The sequence below is a fragment of the Elephas maximus genome, chromosome 16 (genome assembly GCF_024166365.1).
Source record: "Elephas maximus indicus isolate mEleMax1 chromosome 16, mEleMax1 primary haplotype, whole genome shotgun sequence".
Lineage (NCBI taxonomy): Eukaryota > Metazoa > Chordata > Mammalia > Proboscidea > Elephantidae > Elephas > Elephas maximus.
In genome coordinates, this window is record NC_064834.1 from 50,798,190 (window position 1) to 50,817,332 (window position 19,143).

General features: G+C 36.2%; 1 protein-coding gene across 5 annotated transcripts in view; it reads right to left on the reverse strand.

Moving 5' to 3' along the window:
- HPSE2 (heparanase 2 (inactive)) overlaps positions 1–19,143 on the reverse strand; it is a 702,461-nt gene that overhangs the window by 617,220 nt on the left and 66,098 nt on the right. The gene's annotated exons all lie outside the window — the stretch shown is intronic.

Below are 19,143 nucleotides of genomic sequence, written 5' to 3' on the forward strand. Positions count from 1 at the left end.
TTTTATCTGTCCTACCAGAGAGCTTGTTGTTGTTTGGTGCCATCGAGTTGATTTTGATTTATAGCAACTCCATGTGACAGAGCAGGATTGCCCCATAGTGTTTTCTAGCTGTAATCTTTACTGGAGCAGACTGCCAGGTCTTTATCCTGTGGAGCCAGTGGATAGGTTCAAACCTCCAGTCTTTTGGTTAGCAACCCTGTGCTTAACTTTTGAGCCACCAAAAAAAAAAAACTAAACCCATTGCCACGGAGTCGATTCCGACTCATAGCAGCCCTGTAGGACAGAGTAAAACTGCCCCATAGGGTTTCCAAGGAGCACCTGGTGGGTTCAAACTGCTGACCTTTTGGTTAGCAGCCAAACTCTTAACCACTAAACCACCAGCATTTCCAATATCTTTATAAAAACCAAACCCAGTGCCGTCATGTCGATTCCAACTCATAGTAACCCTGTAGGACAGAGTAGAACTGCCCCATAGAGTTTCCAAGGAGCGCCTGGCGGATTCGAACTGCCAACCCTTTGGTTAGCAGCTGTAGCACTTATCCACTACGCCACCAGGGTTTCCAATATCTTTATACTGTCATTTCATTCTTGGATCAATATTTAACACATTGTTTTAGCTATCCCAGAGATCAAGAACTCAACTTCTTTTTCTCCATGGCACCTAGCATTGTCTTATTTTTATTTATAATTTTCATTTAGTAAATGATTGGTTGATAAAAAAAAAAAACTACTCAAAATATCTACAGCATATTATTGAAATTGTCCTGGAAGCTTATTAACTTCTGGGTGAATATTCAATGTGTGCATCTCAGGGACATGCTCCTTTAGCGTATTTGGCTTTCTCAGAAAGAGGAAGAGGAGCAAAGGGAACACTAGTTATCTCCTGGATTCCTCTTTCTAAGAGGGCATTCCATTAGCCTTCTGTAGACATTAAGGTTCCACTGAGAAGCAAAACAAGACTAACTTTAAAGAGACTTTTTTAGCAGGTTAAACCCATGTTCTGCTTTTTCAAACAGGGCATTAAAATACAGACTCAGCTCCTGCAAAATAAAATAGGCTATATTCTTCTCTAGAAGAAAGAATTATAAATAATTGATGCAGACAATCACGGTGCATGCCTCCTCTTAAGGGCACAGTTCAGAGCTGCCAGAGAGTTAACAGGAGATGTCATTTTGAGCTATAATAGAGAAGACCACTGAAAACAAAGACATACAGAGACAAAACTGGCAGTACTAACCAGGTATCTCATAACTTCAGAATAGGAGTCAAGGACAAATTAAAAAGAGAGAGCATACTGAAAATGAACGGTGGCAACACTAAGGTGAGAGAAAGAGAAGATATTGTTTAAGGCGGGGGGGAAGGTCACAGTTTATATTAGTACAAAGTATGCCTAAATCAGATTTCTAAAACTTTAAACAATTTCTCACTATACAGGGATTTGAAAGTCTCAGTAGGCCATAAAAATTTAAGTGACATGTCACATTTTCAATAAGTTAAACTGTATTCGCTCATGCATTTTACAATTCATATTTTTCCTTTGAGACTCAGATAAAAGGTCCACTTAGTAAAGTCCTCCCTATCCCCCAGGCAGAGTTACTCTGAGTCCCTACAGCACTTCATCCCTGCCTCTGAGAGTGGAACACTTACCCTCCTTGTGTTATAATGGATCTGTCTGTCACGCTAACAGGCAACAGACTCATCTAGGACTAAAACACTCATGTATTCAACCCCATATTATCACTGTCTTGTGCTGCATTTGACAGAGCAGTCACTGAAGAAAAATTTTAGAATGCATATACGAATTAATTTTTTAATTGTATAAATGTTTTTTTAATTTGACAAAAACATGTTGTTTCCAACAGAGAAAGCATTTTGCAATGGAGTGGGAAGAGCAATGAATGCAAGAATCCAAAGCCTGGACTTCAGTCTCAGCTCTGTGAGTAGGCAACTGTGTGACCTTGAACAAGTAGCCTCAGTTTATTTATCTATAATGTGGCAGGGCTGGACTTGATTCCTAATACCTCTCCCAGTTAAAAATTTATATTTAATTTGGAAAATTTTTATCTGGTTAGCTTTTTATGAGTTTCTTAGAATTCTTGCCTAGAGTACTAAATGCTGAAATGACAACTTCAGCCAGGCAAACAAAAGTCATTCCCAACTGGCACGGGATGGAATGGATTGTTTCCCAGCTAAAACTGGGATGACTCCAAGAATGGAATGGTAGCGCTAAACAGGAAGCTCTTGTGCTATATGGGGCTGTCTCTCTATGCCTCTTCTTCCCAAGAGAAAATGGGACAAAAGCAGCAGCATTCAGTACCCACCAAACACTCCAGAATGTGTTTTGTGGCATCACCAATGTGGGCCCTGTTCCTCTCTTCCATTCTCCTGAATACAAGGAGGTTGAAGATGACATGAAGAAACTTTTTCCATATACTGGGTTGGGTGTTGGCAGTAAATGGGGGGGGGGGGAGGGGGAGTTGTTACAGGTGCAATAATTAAGTTGGAAGAAGTAAAAGTAGTAAACATTACTGTTGAGTATAAGACTGGTTGTGTGAAGCCCCATGAAAATCAGGTTCTGTGAATTTACTCATATGGAGGATCAAGATTTATAGGCTTGGAGTGAGTGACTGGGGTGGGGATTAAATAAAAGGCAGACCAATTTGTCCTCCAGAAATCATATCCTAGCAAATAAGTTTGCATTATAATTAAATATCTCTAAAGAAACTTAAGCAAAATTATCTGGCTCAAAGACACAGGATTCAGTTTGGGGCTTTCTTCTCCTAAGACAATGTAATCTTGAAGCTATTTTAAAATAAAAAGGGATCTTTATTAACTTAGCTTACTGTACTGTTCTCAGCTGAGCACATACTCTCTGAAAAGGAGAGTGCGTGATCAGACCACACTTGATGCTTCAGCCCTAATTCCTCTCTGAAGAAAACGGAGTAGCAGCCACAGGACAAATGTGCATAAGCTCCACCCTTGACAGGTATGCCATGTCCCCCTTGCCTTAGGAGCCCTAACTAGATAGAATTACAAGCATTCTCTTTGCTTCCGATATATAGGATAATGTAACACATTGAAAAGAGGAAGATTTATGGAGAGGTAAAAGGCTCATCTAAAAAAAAAAGAGGCTATATAAGTCCCATTTTCACAAAATCAGCTGAGAAAATGTTAATCCTGTGAAAATATGTTTAGGATAAATGCAAACTGGAAATTGTAACTGAAATTTTTACTGGACGAAATAAATATTATACACAAATTCTGATGATAGAAAAAAGTTTATTTTTATTCCATTTCTCCTTTATTAATGGATTAAACCAAACCGAACCAAGCCCACTGCCATCGAGTTGATTGCGACTCATAGAGACCCTAAAGGACAGAGTAGAACTGCCCCCACAGAGTTTCCAAGGAGCACCTGGTGGATTCAAACTGCTGATCTTTTGGTTAGCAGCCGTAGCTCTTAACCACTACTCCACTAGGGTTTCCATTAATGGATTAGGAAACCAAAAATTTCCATTAAAATTACCCAAAATGTTTGTAAAAGTATCATTCAAATTTTAACTCATCATTTTCCCTTTGGTAAATCTGTAGAGGATCAGCAACTTTTAAATTATTACCATACCCATACATCTATGGCCAATAGATTTTTGACAATGGTGCCAAGTCTATTCAATGGGGAAAGAATAGTCTCTTCAATAAATGGTGCTGGGACAACTGGATCTTCACATACAAAAGAATGAAGCTGGACCCATACCTCACACACAACAAAAATTAACTCAAAATGAATCAAGAACCTAAATGTAAGAACTAAAACCATGAAACTCTTAGAAGATAACAGGGGTATCATGGATTGAATTGTGTCCCCCAAAAATATGCGTATCAGTTTGGCTAGGCCATGATGATTCCCGGTATTTTGTGATTGTCCATTATTTTGTTATCTGATATGATTTTCCTACATGTTGTAAATCCTATCACTATGATGTTAATGAGATGGATTAGTGGCAGATACGTTGATGAGACTTACAAAGTTAGATTGTGTCTTAAGCCAATCTCTTTTGAGATACAAAAGAGAGAAATGAGCAGAGAGAGAGACGGGGGACTTTATACCACCAAGAAAGCAGCACCAGGAGAGGGGTACATCCTTTGGACCCGGGGTCCCTGAGCCTGAGAAGCTCCTCAACCAGGGGAAGATTGATGACAGGGACCTTCCTCCAGAGCCAACAGAGAGAGAAAGCCCTGTGGAGCCGATGCCCTAAATTTGGACTTGTAGCCTACCAGTCTGTGAAAAAAAAACCCGGTGCCAGGTTTTTTTTTTTTTTTTGACTGTGAGAGAATAAATTTCTTTCTTAAAGCCGTCCACTTGTGGTAATTCCATTATGGCAGCACTAGATAACTAAGACAAAGGGTAAAACTTCAAAGCCTTGTTTATGACAATGAGGTCTTAGATATGACACCAAAAGCATGAGGAACAAAAGACAAAACAAATAAATGGGACTCCACCAAAAAGAAAAAAATTGGTGCATCAAAGGACTTTATCCAGAAAGTAAAGAGATCTATAAAAAAAAAAAAAAATGGGAGAAAATATTTGGGAACTATACCTAATAAAGGTTTAATACCCAAAATGTATAAAGAACTCCTACAACTCAATAACAAAAAGATAAACAACCCAATTTAAAAATAGGCAAAGGGCTTGAATACATATTTCTCAAAAAAAGACATACAAATGGCCGATAAGCACATGAAAACGTGCTCAAGGTCATAGTCAACGAGATATCAGCCAGCTCTTAACCACTATGCCAGCAGGGTTTCCTCACACCTACTTAAAAAAACAAACCAAACCCATTGCCATCCGACTCACAGCAACCCTAATAGGATGGCTACTATTAGAAAAACAGAAACTAACAAGTGTTGGCAAGGGTGTGGAGAAACTGGAACCCTCATGTATTATTAGTGGGAATGCAGAATGGTGCAGCCAATATGGAAAAGTGTGGTGATTTCCTCAAAAAGTTAAACATAGAATTACATATGACCCAGCAATTCCACTCCTAGGTATAAGTCCAAGAGCCTTGAAAGCAGGAACTCAAACAGACACATGTACACCAATGTTCATTGCAGCATTATTCACAACAATTAAAAGGTGAAAGCAATCCAAGTGCCCATTGATAGATGAATGGATAAATAAAATATGGTATATACATATAATACAATGTTGTTCAGACATAAAGAAAAATGAAATTCTGAAATAAGCTGTGACATGGATGAACCTTGAAAACACTATACTGAGTGACATAAGTCAGACAGAAGAATAAATATTATATGATCCCACTTATATGAAATATCTAGATTAGGCAAATACAGAGACAAAAGTTTATTAGTGGTTGTCAATGGGAGGGAGGGAATGTGAGTTATTGCTGAAGGGGTACTGAGTTTCCATTTGGAGTGATATAAAATTTTTGGATATGGGTAGTGGTGATGGTAGTACAACATGTGGAAAGTACTTAAAATGTATACTTAAAAATGGTTAAAATGGTAAACTTTCTGTTATAGATATTTTTACCACAATAAAAATTTTAAAGTACATACCACAGTGTATATGGAGAGAAGGGTAAGATAATTTTTTAAAGTCAAATATAAAGATCATTTTCGTTTGCTCCAAATTGAAAATTAAGAATTCAGAGTATTTCTGGGCTAGTTAGTCATCAACATGTAAGGTACATGAAAAGAACTTAGATTAAATTTTAGGGCCTTTTATTTTCAAAATGATATAGTAACTATAAACTTCATAGAAACCTAAAGCTTTTCACTATATTTTAGGAAAAGATAATATTTTGTGACTTCTCACTGGAGGCCATTAAAAGGTACTGTTGAAGGAGTTACAATCTACACATCTAAGATATAAAAATGTCATAATAACTATAAGGAGATTTTTTTTAAAACAACTAAATTTTGACTTTTAATTGAACTTTCAAGTATATGGAAAAATTCTGATTACATGTTCACAACAAACCAGAAAAAGTATAAGATAGTCATTTAAATTGGAAATAACCTACTTTGTTTTTTATCAAGGAGGAATATTAAGTAGCATAAGCTAAAGGAGAGAAAATCACCCATGGTTCAAAGCAAAACAGAGCTAGATAGACTAGAATATAATAGGCAATCTGAAAAAGGAACTTATAAAATGCATCTCTGCCCCAAATCTACAATGATTAAAAAAAATAGCAAAAAGCAGGGAAGATAATAACACATGGCCTTAGAAAAGAGACTTTTTCTGATTTCTTCAAGTTAAATCTTCAGGGTCTTTTTCAGCTTACATAAGTAATGCTTTTCACCTTCCTCTTTGCTCCTGACCCTGAATCAGGGTGCCTCATGATATTTATCCCTTATTATCTTCCACATAATAATTCAATTTTTTAAAAAATGTAGCATGTACTACGGGCCAGACACTGCACTCAGAGCTGTACATTTATAATTCCATTATCTCCACACACAGACCTCGCTGAGGTAGATTCCATTATGAGGGGGAAGGAGAAAGAAACAGAAAAGCTGTATGGATTGGGTGTCAGGGAGGGCTTTGTGGGGAGCTGGAGGTTTGAGTGAGAGTTTTGGGTTGCAGCTGTTGGCCACATGAAGAATATCAAGAGAAGCATCAAGATTTTTAAGATGTTTGCAGCACATTAAGGGTGCACTCTCCCTTTGGCATTTTCTCAAGAGAATGAATAAAGATTTGAAGTACTTGGCAATTATTTCTGAATATCCACACTGTGTTTCTTTGAATGCAACACACCTTGGGCTCTGGGATTTGTTGGGGTTACACTTTTCTTCTGAAGACATGTTTCTTTCCTCTTTCCACTTTGCTTCCTACCCTTCCCCCATGGGAATTCATGATGTCTCCCACATAAGCCACAGTCAGAGACAGCCACAGAAAGGCTCTCTCCTCTACCATCTCAGAAGGCAGGCTGTTGCCTTGCTCTTGATTGACAAGAGAAAACTACGAATTGTTCTCACAGAAGTATACATCTTAGGGTACACATTCTCAATTATTTTCAATCCACCTTGGTTTGATCTTTCAGAAGTAAACCATCATGCCTTTCTTCCAAGGAGCCTCTGGCTGGATTCAAACTGACAACCTTTTGGTTAGTAGCAGAGCTCGTAACCATCTGCACCACCCAGGGACTCCCTATATTTGTATATGCATGTTGTTTTTGTTGTTGTTGTTGTTAGTTGCCATTGAGTCGATACTGATTCATGGCAGCCACATGGGTGCAGAGAAGAACTGTTCCATAGGGTTTTCAAGGTTGTGACCTTTCAGAAGCAGATTGCCAGGCCTCACTTCTGAACCACTTAACTGTGCCACCCAGTTCCAGCCTACATATACACATACATACATACGTACATGTGTATGCATGTATTCAGAATAATGTATTATAATACTTTGATATTTCAATTAACTGAGTGATAGTATTTGAGGAATTACAGTATAAAGAGATTATTTCTGAAAGTAGCAATTTGGTACTTGATATGAACATGGAAATCCAAAGGGTATGTTAGCTTGAAGCAAAAAATAATATTTATTTCTACTTCAGACCATGTGAATTTGAGGTTAAAAAGAAATGTGCAGGTAAAATACTCAGAAAAAGATTAGAAATGTGAAAGTAGAGGAAAAGAATATTACTTGCTAGAAATAACACATTCAAGAGTTAACCATTTGGGTAAAAATAGAGGTGAATTTACCTTAAAACTGATGAAATTCAAACTTCAGGGCCCCTCACTTGCTAGGCTCCATTCAAGGCCCCAAGAGGGGCCTAGCAATAAAAAATGAGTTCACATAATCATATGGTTTGGTAAAATTTGCAAAAGAAAGATGTCTCTTTCCACTCTGACTTCTCCCTCTGGGTTGGGCATCAGTGTAACCACTGACATTTTTAAGATATGCTTGAAACTCTGGAGGTGTAGTTAAGAGTTTGGCTGCTAATCAAAAGGTCAGCAGTTCGAATCCATCAGACGCTTCTCAGAAACCCTACAGAGAAGTTCTACTCTGACCTACAAGATCTCCATGAGTTGGAATCAACTTGACAGCAACAGCTTTGGTTTGGTAAGGGAAGCTGCACTAGGAATATATAGTTTATATATTTAATGGGATATACTTTTTTTTTATTTATGTAGTTTATGATAATGCTTGTGTATAGTTAAATTATTACTAACTGCTCTGTATAGGAATGGCTTCTAGGAATACTACTACCACCCACTGTGCCAAATCATTTGGGTAAATACTTAGGAGTGAAATTGCTGGATCAAATGGTAAGCCTATGTTTAGCTTTCAAGAAACTTCCAGACTATATTCCAAAGTGGCTGAACTATTTTTTATTCCTAGCAAACAATGATTATATACATATATAAAAAAAAAAAAATAGTTCAGTGAATGAGCATTCCTGTTGCTCCACATTCTCACCAGCATTTGGTGTTGTCAGGGTTTTGGCTTTTAGCCACTCTAATAGATGTGTAGTAGTATCTCATTGTTGTTTTGAAATGCTGTCGTGGCATATGATGTTGAGCTTCCTCTCATATACTTGTCATCCTTATATCTTCTTTGGTGAGGTGTCTGTTTTTAGATCTTTTGCCCATTTTTTAATTAGATCGTGTGTTTTCATATTGTTGAGTTTTAAGAATTCTTTGTATATTTTAGATACAAGCCCTTTATCAAATACGTTTTATAAATATTTTCTCCCAGTCTGTAGCCTGTCTTTTCATTCTCTTAATAATGTCTTTCACAGAGCAGAAGTCTTTGATTTTAATCAAATCCAACGTATCAATTTTTTCACTCCTGGATCAGGCTTTTAGTTTTGTATCTAAAAACTCCTCACTAAACCCATGGTCCCCCAGATTTTATCTTCTTAACTTTTATAGTTTTGCATTTTACAAAAATGATCCATTTTGAGTTATTTTTTGTGGAAGGTGTAAGATTTGTGTCTAGTTTCATTTTTTTATATGTGGATGTCCAGCTGTCTCTCAGCACCATTTGTTTAAAAAGACTATCATTTCTTCATTGAATGGCCTTGCTCTTTTGTCAAAGATCAGTTGACTATATTTGGGATCTACTTCTGGGTTTGTTATTCTGTTTCAATGATCTGTTTGTCTATTCTTTCACAAGAAAGTTTTATAGTTTTATACTAAGTCTTGAAGTCCTCCAACTTTGTTTTCAGCATTGTGTTGGCAATTCGAAATCTTCTGCTCTTCTATATAAAATTTTATATGTAATGAGTTTGTTTTTCTTAAAGAGACACTCTAGAATTCTATAAGCTATAGACACCACAAAAACCCTTGGTGACAGTTAAAGTCATTTGTGTGGACGGAAACCTAGAGAGAGAGAGCAGAGGACTGATATCCTGCCGTGGGTAAAAGAGAGATTTGGAAAAAGAGCAAGAAGGACTGAGTTCCTTCCAAGCTGCTTAACAATTCTAATTCCAAACCACATGTGCAAGTATCATAGTACCTCTGATCCCAGTATACAATGGCATGTTACTCACCTAAAAACTTTTTTTTTTTTAATTTGATGGTATCAGAGGCTACCAACAACTTTGAAGAAAGCTATACTTCTCTGCCTAGGCCTTATAGTTTGTCAAACAGTCCTTAACTTCTCAAACAGCTGCTAGGCAGAATTTTATTATAAGAGTACAAAACTTAGAAATCATTAGCAAGCTTTCTTCACAACGACTCCTCTGTTTAGCCTGAACAACTCAAACCCCTGTTGCTCCAATATACCCCTATCACTAAGAGTTATAGTTGTTTATAGGTTTATCTCATTGTGGGCCTGAAATTTAAATGAGGGCAGGGATTGAGTCTTATGATCTATATATCCCTAGTCTGTCGGTCTCCAAATTTTTTTGATTGTATATACTTATCAGGAAAACATTTCTGAGCATATATCTTTCATTGAGATACACACACACACACACTACACTGCACTCTGTAATTATTAATGTAATTTAGTTACATTATATCACAGCTCAAAATAGAAATTTTTAATTAATCACTAAAAATTAAATAAGCAACATTTTAAACATTTGCTTTATTTTGTTAATGATTTTAAAACCTTTTTGCTCTTATTTTTAATAGCATTAATAATAACACTCTGGACACTATATAAACTTTCAGTAAGATTCATTGTTTAGAAACAATGTTTGTAAATCCAAATTTCAAATCGTCTTCTTGATCATTTAGACATTGCTTGGCCAACTTCTTGTCAGGTTATGTTTACTTCATTATGTGGCGGACAAAGAGATCATACTAAAAGGCAAACCATCAGCTTTGCAATTTTCTTGTTGTTCCCTTCTACTGACGTCATTAGTCCTATATTTAATCCAGTGTCTTTTCAAAAATCCCTTTAAGCCTCTTGTCCATTTTGAGTGTTAATTTAAAGATGATAATATAACCCCTAAATCCACTTAGCGGGGCACGTGAGAATAGCAGTGTGTTGAAATACACTGAAAATAAACTAATAGATAATGGTTCATTGTCAACTCCCCGCAATTATGAAAATTACCAGTCTACCCTCAGAACAAATTTTAAAATGTACAAAGCTAGTAATTTTCTGACAAGTTGACTGCACAAATATTAGCAAAAATACCCCAATGTCTTGCACATCACCTGGATGCCTATAAACTACCCCCTCCTCACCTCCCCGAACTTGGAGAACACTGATCTAAATACTCTAAAATCCACCCTTGGATTTAATCAGAACCACAGAGGGCTGTCTGCTTCTAATTTGCTGCCCCCAAAATTGCTTTTATTAAGTTACATTTTGATGTGATGCCATCAGCCTAAATAAAGGAACCTATAAGAAACTCCTTTTAATACTGAGAAATCAGGAGGGCTAAAATTAAAATGAATTCAAAGAAACCCTTTCTACAATAATATTTTACGGAGTAAGGATGAAATGCAAGAAGTAATCATTATCTCTTCAGGTCTTCCTAACACAAAGACTGCTACAAACAAGGAAGTTCGTTCTGCTCTCCATAAAGACAAAGCTTTCATCAGCTTGGGAGAGAAATTAATCAAATGAGCCCTAGTCTAATTTTGGGAGAAGCGGAACATGAGCATTATAAAAAATATATCCTTTAGTGATTCTCAATATTAATTGCCAATATAATGGTTTCAATGTATACAAGCACAGTTTTTGTAATTATACCCTTTTCTCAAATGTTATGTTTGAAATGTCTTTTCTCAAATGTTATGTTTGAAATGTTTTGACTCTAATAGTAACAACTTGTGTCATAGTTCGTAAGAGGTCTTTCAAGCCAGATTATATCTTTGCTCTTAAAACCATAAAGGAGTTGGATAATAAGGGAACTTCTAGTCATGTGCTTTTTCACCTTAGGTACTTCTGAATGGCCACTGACTCTTACACAGGCAACATTTCGTTGTGTTGATAATAGCATTATTCTCTAAATATGTAAAATACCATCTAATTTATATTCTGCTCAGCCTCAGACTTCGTTTTAGAATAATCAGGCAGAATTCTAATACTATGCAATGTTCATCTAGTTAGTATCATGCCTTCAAGGAGCTTAAAATGTTTGCCAAAAGATTATGAACAATCCCCCACATGGCACATTTCCAGAGCTTCACTGTCCAGGGGAGTAAGTGACTCTTTGTACTTCATCTCACTAATCCTTACACACATCTTAGATAACCAAGAAATCCAAGGTTCAAAGTAGTAAACTGATTTATCGCGCAGTTACCACAAATTAACAGCAGAACTGAAACTATTTATGATTGGTTCCATCTCACCACACTGTGTCAGTTGAGGTTTTAAAAGCAGAGGGATTACAGAACCAGAAGGGAAACTCAGCTACCCAAGGGTATTACTTCCATTTGGAAGCACAGTAATATTAATCATAATAATAAAATCTAATATTGATTGAATACTTGCTATATGTCAGGCACTGTGCTAAATGCTTTATATGCATAACCTTATTTAATTCTCAGAACAACTCTAAGTAGGCACTGGTACAATCGCTGTCTACACCTGAAGAAATGAAAGCATAAAAGAGGGTAAAAAACTTGTCCAACGTAACAGAGCTAGTATGTAGCTGACTTAGATTCAGACTGTCTGATTCCAAAACTCACATGTTGAACCAATACATTATGTGGAACTAAAAGTCACCCAACCATTTCCACATTTCTGCACCAAGAGGCTACTATGATGCCTGTAATTGATTAAATCATGTCCCCCAAAAATATGTGTCAACTTGGTTAGGCTATGTGTGATTGTCCTCCATTTTGTGATTTTCTTATGTGTTATAAATCATAATCTCTACCTGTGGTTAAAGAGGATTAGGGTGGGATGTAACACCCTTGCTCAGGCCACATCCCTGATCCAATGTAACGGGAGTTTCCCCGGGGTGTGGCTTGCACCACCTTTTATCTTACAAGAGACAAAAAGAAAGAGAAGCAAGCATAGAGTTGGGGACCTCACATCACCAAGAAAGACATGGTGGGAGCAGAGCATGCCCTTTGGACCCGAGGTTCCTGTGCTGAGATGCTCCCAGACCAAAGGAAGATTGACGAGAAGGACCTTCCTCCAGAGCTGACAGAAAGAGAAAGCCTTCCCCTGGAGCCGATGCCCTGAATTTGGATTACTAGCCTACTGGACTGTGAGAAAATAAATTTCTCTTTGTTAAAGCCATCCACTTGTGATATTTGTTACAGCAGCACTAGATGACTAAGACAGCACCTTCATTTACAAAAAGATGAAGCAGATCTCTTACCATTTATGAAGTATTTTCATACTCACTATTTTACTATTTAAGTACAAGAGCAAGACATTATTTTTCAAGTTTTGACATCCTCTGAGACTATGACTCCCAAAAATAACCCCAAGAGAAAAGGCCACATTACTACTTACTTTTTAATGTTGGGGATGCTGAAGCTTATAACATACTAACAATTACACAGCTGGAAAGTCTCAGCTAATGAAGGGCTCCCCTGACTGCTATATCTAAAGCAGTCCCTGCTCTAAACCCACCAACCTCATCACTACCACAGTGGCAGCTGGTAGTTTGACTGCTAAGAGATAATACAGAAAGTAAGTGTGCAGTGAGAGATGGGGGGCGGGGGGGACCAGAGGCAGACTCACTAATCGGGGAGAGAGGGAGCGTACTGCTGGCTTGCTGCCAGAGGTAACAGCTTGATAGGAAATGGTAAGGAGTAGGGAGGAGGCACCATAGGGCAGGGGGATAAATGCATAGCCTTGCCACCTAGAACTCAGAACTCAGGCAGGCTATGTGGCTCAGGAATTGGGTGTGCAACATCACAAATATCACCACAGAGCAGAAGCCCCCAAACACCACTGTAAAGCCTGGTTCTGGACTACCAGCACCAAGGGTAGCGTAAAGACAATCCCTAAACCACTAGTCTGGAAAGGGTGAGCACGGAAGAAAAAAGAGAGAGAAAAGAAAAACAGAAGGTAAAGACAAAAACTAAGAAAACATTTTTTGTAATGCACATGACAAAAGATGACTATCTGAGTATGTAAAGACACTTCATAATTCAATGAGACTAAACTCCAATTCAAGGGGGCAAAAGAATTGAGATAATTCACAGAGAAGAAATGTAAAGCTAGTAATCAATAAAATGTAATTAAAAACAAGGCCATATCCATTATTGTCTATTAATTATTGTTGTTGGTAGGGACCATCGAGTTGGTTCCAACTCACAGTGATCCTATGTACAACAGAACGAAACACTGCCCTGTCCGGCACCATCCTCACAATTGTTACTACATTTGAGCCTATTGTTGCAGCCACTGTGTTAATCTTATTGAAGGTCTTCCTCTTTTTCGCTGACCCTCTACCTTATCAAGCATGATGTCCACAGCAATCACACTTCTAGAAAGTATGCAAAGGTATGTATGCAATGATGTTCACCACAACATTGTTTATAATCTGGAAAAAAATGGAGACAGTCATGGTTTTTCAATATAACATCAGTTAAATAATTATGATATATCCATACAATGTAATTATAACACAGCCTTTAAAAATAATATGAACCTATATTCAGCGACATAGAAAGATGTCCACAAAATATTAAGGAAAATATTACAAAATTAGAAGCACATATTGCATTATTTAGCCACCAGCCACTGCAGGGGAGAAAGATGTAGCAGTCTGCTTCCATAAAGATCACAGCCTTGGAAACTCTATGGGGCAGTTCGACCCTATCCTACAGGATCACTATGAGTTGGAGCAGACTGGACAGCAATGGGTTTGGTTTGATTTATTTATTACTTGATTTGTATAAAATTATGCGTGTGTACATTTTCTATATGTCTATGACTTATGTAAGGAGCCCTGGTGGTGCAGTGGTTAAGCACTCAGCTGCTAACCAAAAGGTTGGTGGTTCGAATACACTAGCCGCTCCTCTGGAGAAAGGTGTGGTAGTCTGCTTCCATAAAGATTACAGCCTTGGAAACCCATGGGGGGGTTCTACTCTGTCCTATGGGGTTGCTGTGAGTCAGAATTGACTCGATAGATGGCATTTTTTTTTTCTTATGACTTATGTATGTGTACGGATAGAGAATGAGACAGTGGTAACTCAGTGGTAGGATTCTCACTTTCCATGCAGGAGATCTGGGATCAGTTCTTGGCCAATGCATCTCATGTGTAGTCACCACCCATGCCAAGTGGGGGCTTTGCCATGATACTGAGTATGTTTCAGGGGAGCATCCAGACAACAGACTAAGAAGAAAGGCCTGACAATCTACTTCCAAAAATCAGCCAGTGGAAACCTTACAGAGCACAACAGTCCAATCCCCAGCCAACAATGGGGATGGCACAGGACTGGGCAGCATTTTACTCCATTGTACCCAGATGGGACCATGAGTCAGAGGCTGACTCAATGGCAGCTAACAATAAAGACTAAAAATATGTCTTGAGGAATGTTAATCAAAATATTAGTTTTATCTCTGTCATAATCAAGAGAATAATAAAAGTCATTTCCATTTAAAATATATTTTTTTATTTTTACTTTAAAGGTGTCAGTTTTAGTGAGAAGATATCCAAATGTTGATACACATCAAATAGTGAAGTCATTTTCATTAAAATCATACAAAAAGCCGCTATTACCACTATTTTTCAACACTGTTTTGGAGGCTTTAAGAAATTAAAAAGAAAATAATTGGTAAAAATTTAGAAAAGAGATGAATCTACGTTTGTCTTTGATAGGATTATTTGCCTATAAAGCCCAAGAGACTCTACTGATGAGCTATTAGAATTTGTTAAAAAATTGGTAAAGGAATGGATATAAGCTAAATACTTTAAAAACAGCTTCTCTCTATACTGGTAGTAAGTTATTTGAAAAAAGAAATTCATTCCCAATGTCAACAAAACTATAAAATATTAAACAATAAATTTAATAAGAAAGGTATAAGTAGAAAATATTATCAAGTGACAAAAAATAAGAAAGAACAAGTTGAAAGATAAACCATGTTCTTGAGTGGAACACTTAACATCAGAAAAATGCCAATCCTGCCCAAATCAGAATATACATTGAATCTAATTCTGATCAGAATCCAGTGATGAATTTTCTAGAAGTGGGAAAAATGACTGAAAAGCTAATTAGGAAAATTAAATGAGAATATTCAAGAAAATCTTGAAAAAGAAAAAATGACAGAAAATAAGAATTCAGAAATAGCAAAAGAATGGTTTATTTTAAAAAATGGTACAGACAAAGCTGGCTAGCTATTCAGAAGAAAACAACACACACTACACAAAACATAAATTCCAGACATATTAAAATATTAAACCCTTAAAAGGAGTTAAAAAAATACATGATATCCATGAGGGACATGTTTGTAATACATATGACAAGGATTAACATTTCTAATTCACAAAGACCGCTTACGACCTAACAAGAAAAAGATCAAAAACTCAATAAAAACGGTAAAGAATATGAATAGGTAATTCACCAAAAAGGAAATGCAAATCGCCAATAAACACACGATAAATATATTCATCCTGGCTATAGTCAGAAAACTGCAACAATGTGATACTGTCTTTCACCTTTGAGACTGAAAAATATTCAAAAGAGCACTAACATCCAGTGGTACCAAGAATTCTGGGAAATAACTGCTCTCCAGTACTGCTAGTGGGAACGTGAATTGTTACCACCTTTTCTGAAAATAATCTGACAAGATGAATTAAAACTTAAAATACAAACAGTAAAAAATCCATAAATTGGACTTTATCAAAATTAAAACCTTCAGCTCTTTGAAAGAGACTTTAAGAAAATAAAAAAACAAGTCATAGACTGAGAAAAAATATTTGCAAACCACATATCTGATACAACACTTGTATCCCAGAATATATTCAGAATTCTCAAAACTCAGTAAAAGGAAAACAAAACTCATCAATTTAAAAAAAAAAAAAAAAACAGGCAAATGAGTTGAACAGACACTTCAAAGAAGATACACAAATGGCAAATAAAATATGAAGAGATGTTTCAATACCACTAATTATAAATGAAATGAAAAATTAAAACCACAATGAAATACCACTACAAACCCACTAGAACAGCTAAAATTTAAAAGACAGACAATACCATGAGCTGGCAAGGATGCGGAGGATCTAGAGCTGTCACACGCTGCTAGCGCGAATGCAAACAGCTGCTCTGCAAAACGGTCTGACAGTTTCTTGTAAAGTTAAACAGACACTTAGAATAAAACACAGCAGTCCCACTTACAGGTATCTACCCAGAAAAACAGAAACATTTCAACACAAAGATCTGAAAAGAAATATTTATAGCAGACTTATTAATTATCACCAAAAACTAGAAACAAACCGAATACCCACCAATAGATGAATGGATAAACAAATTGTATAATATCCCTGTAATGGACTACCACTTGCAATAAAAAAGAATGAAATACTGATATATACAACAAGATGGATGAATCTCAAAAGGCATTATGTTAAGTGAAAGAAGCCAGACACACATGACCACTTTATTATTCCATTTATATGACATTCTGGAAAAAGCAAAACTTAGGAACAGGTATCAGATGAGAGGCATCTGAAGACTGAGGGTTGGGAGAAAAGGTTGACTGCAAAGGGCCACAAGAAAACTTTGTAGGTAGGGTGAGAGAAATCTATATTTTGATGCCAGTGGTGGTGACGTGACTATATACTATACAGATTTGTCAAATTATTTTTGTACATGTACATTACAATTCAATAAACCTGACTTTATAAATTTTAAAAATAAGTATACCTTTTGACTCAGACTTCCGATTTGAGAAATAAATGACTCAGTAAACAAAAACATATATACAATCATTTTTATTCAAGCATGGTTTGTAATGACAAATTTAAAATATAGGAAATAATATGAAAGTATATTAATAGGGGAAAGGTTAAATAAATTGTTATATTCAATACTACAGAAAATTATGTAAATAATTAAAAAGAATGATTTCAAGCTATATGGATTGACCTAGAGATCACTCTATGACATACCATTAAGTGATGGGAGAGGGGAACTAATCATAGAATAACATTCATATTTGGATCCCTTTTTTAACTAAGAACAAACCATTTTTTAAATCTATATTTGTAAATATATAAGACATTTTAAAACCAATATAAATATCCAAACAGTAGTTTCCATGAGTCAAGATCAACTCAATGGTAGTGGGTTTGGTTTTTTGGTTGTTAATGAAGGGCCAGGAAAAAAAAATGATTATCTTTTTCCTCATTTATTTCTGTATGATTTAACTAATTAAACTAAACACTCATTACTTTTATAATTTTAAAACTTCTAATAAAGTTTTTTAAAAATCTAAGATCCAAAATGTATGTGCCACTTTTGAATTTTAACAATTTAAATACCAAAAACTATCATATAGAATCATTCCAATTTTAAACTATATATATAATATATACCCCCCAAAACTTATTAAGTATAAATATATATCTAGTTTAAACATGTAGATGTAATTTATATATACAGTAAAAGCTGCAAAAGCCAGAACCTATTTAAAGCAGAAACCTGTCAGAGAAGGAAAACTCAAGTATTTTCCACTAAAAAGACAGAAAAGTGGAAAGACTGAACCCTGTCAAAGGCGAAAAACTTGCAAGACCCAGAAAAACAAGGCAGTCCCATCAAGTTCTGCCTCTCACAGTTTTCAGTGTATAAGTTAATAAGCAATTTAAATTATGTTATATGTAAGTGCTACGGCTGCTAACCAAAGGGTCGGCAGTTCAAATCCGCCAGGTGCTCCTTGGAAACTCTATGCGGCAGTTCTACTCCATTCTATAGGGTCGCTATGAGTCGGAATCGACTCAACGGCACTGGGTTACTGGGTTGGGTATATATACATATATATATATATATATATATATACACATACCAAGAGTTTAACAGTCTGAGTAATGGCGTTATTGGTGACTTTTTCTTCCTTTTCTATGTTTTTCAAATTTATACAATAAACTTCTATAACTTTCATTATTGAGAAAATGAACATTATTAAATACCAACATTATAAAAGATGCATTTAGCATAGCCATAAGAAAGAATATCACGTGCCCCTGAGAAGCCTTTTTAAAGAATTTTAACAAGATAAGGAGTGTTCCCTATAGAATTTTTTAACTGGAAAAGTAGGATATAAAACTGTATACATCATCTAATTTCAATTATGTTTTAAATATATACACACACACATACGTTATCTCTAGGTTAGAAGAATTTCCAAACTTTGTTCAATGAGCATACATTACTTTTACAATTATGGGCCGGGGAGTTAATTTTTTAAAAGAATGACACTTCCTCAGAAAAATTCAATGACATCTGTACTTTGGATGAATTTTTTCCTATAACAACAACAAAAAAAAAGAGCAGGAAGATCACCTGTCTTATGAAATCAGTCACACCCTCACAATTCTCCTTGTTTAATTTAATATTTAGCAGAGAACAGTTTGGACACCAGTGTTGGTGGCATTCAGATGGTGGCCAATTGGCCTGAACTAGGTAAGCCAGGATCCACGAGTGTGAAGACTCACTTGAAGCCTGGCCTGCTTGCAGGGGTAACTGACCTAGAAGTAGTCAGCATTAGAGAAGTCTGATGACAAGGTACCCCAAAAGCACCGT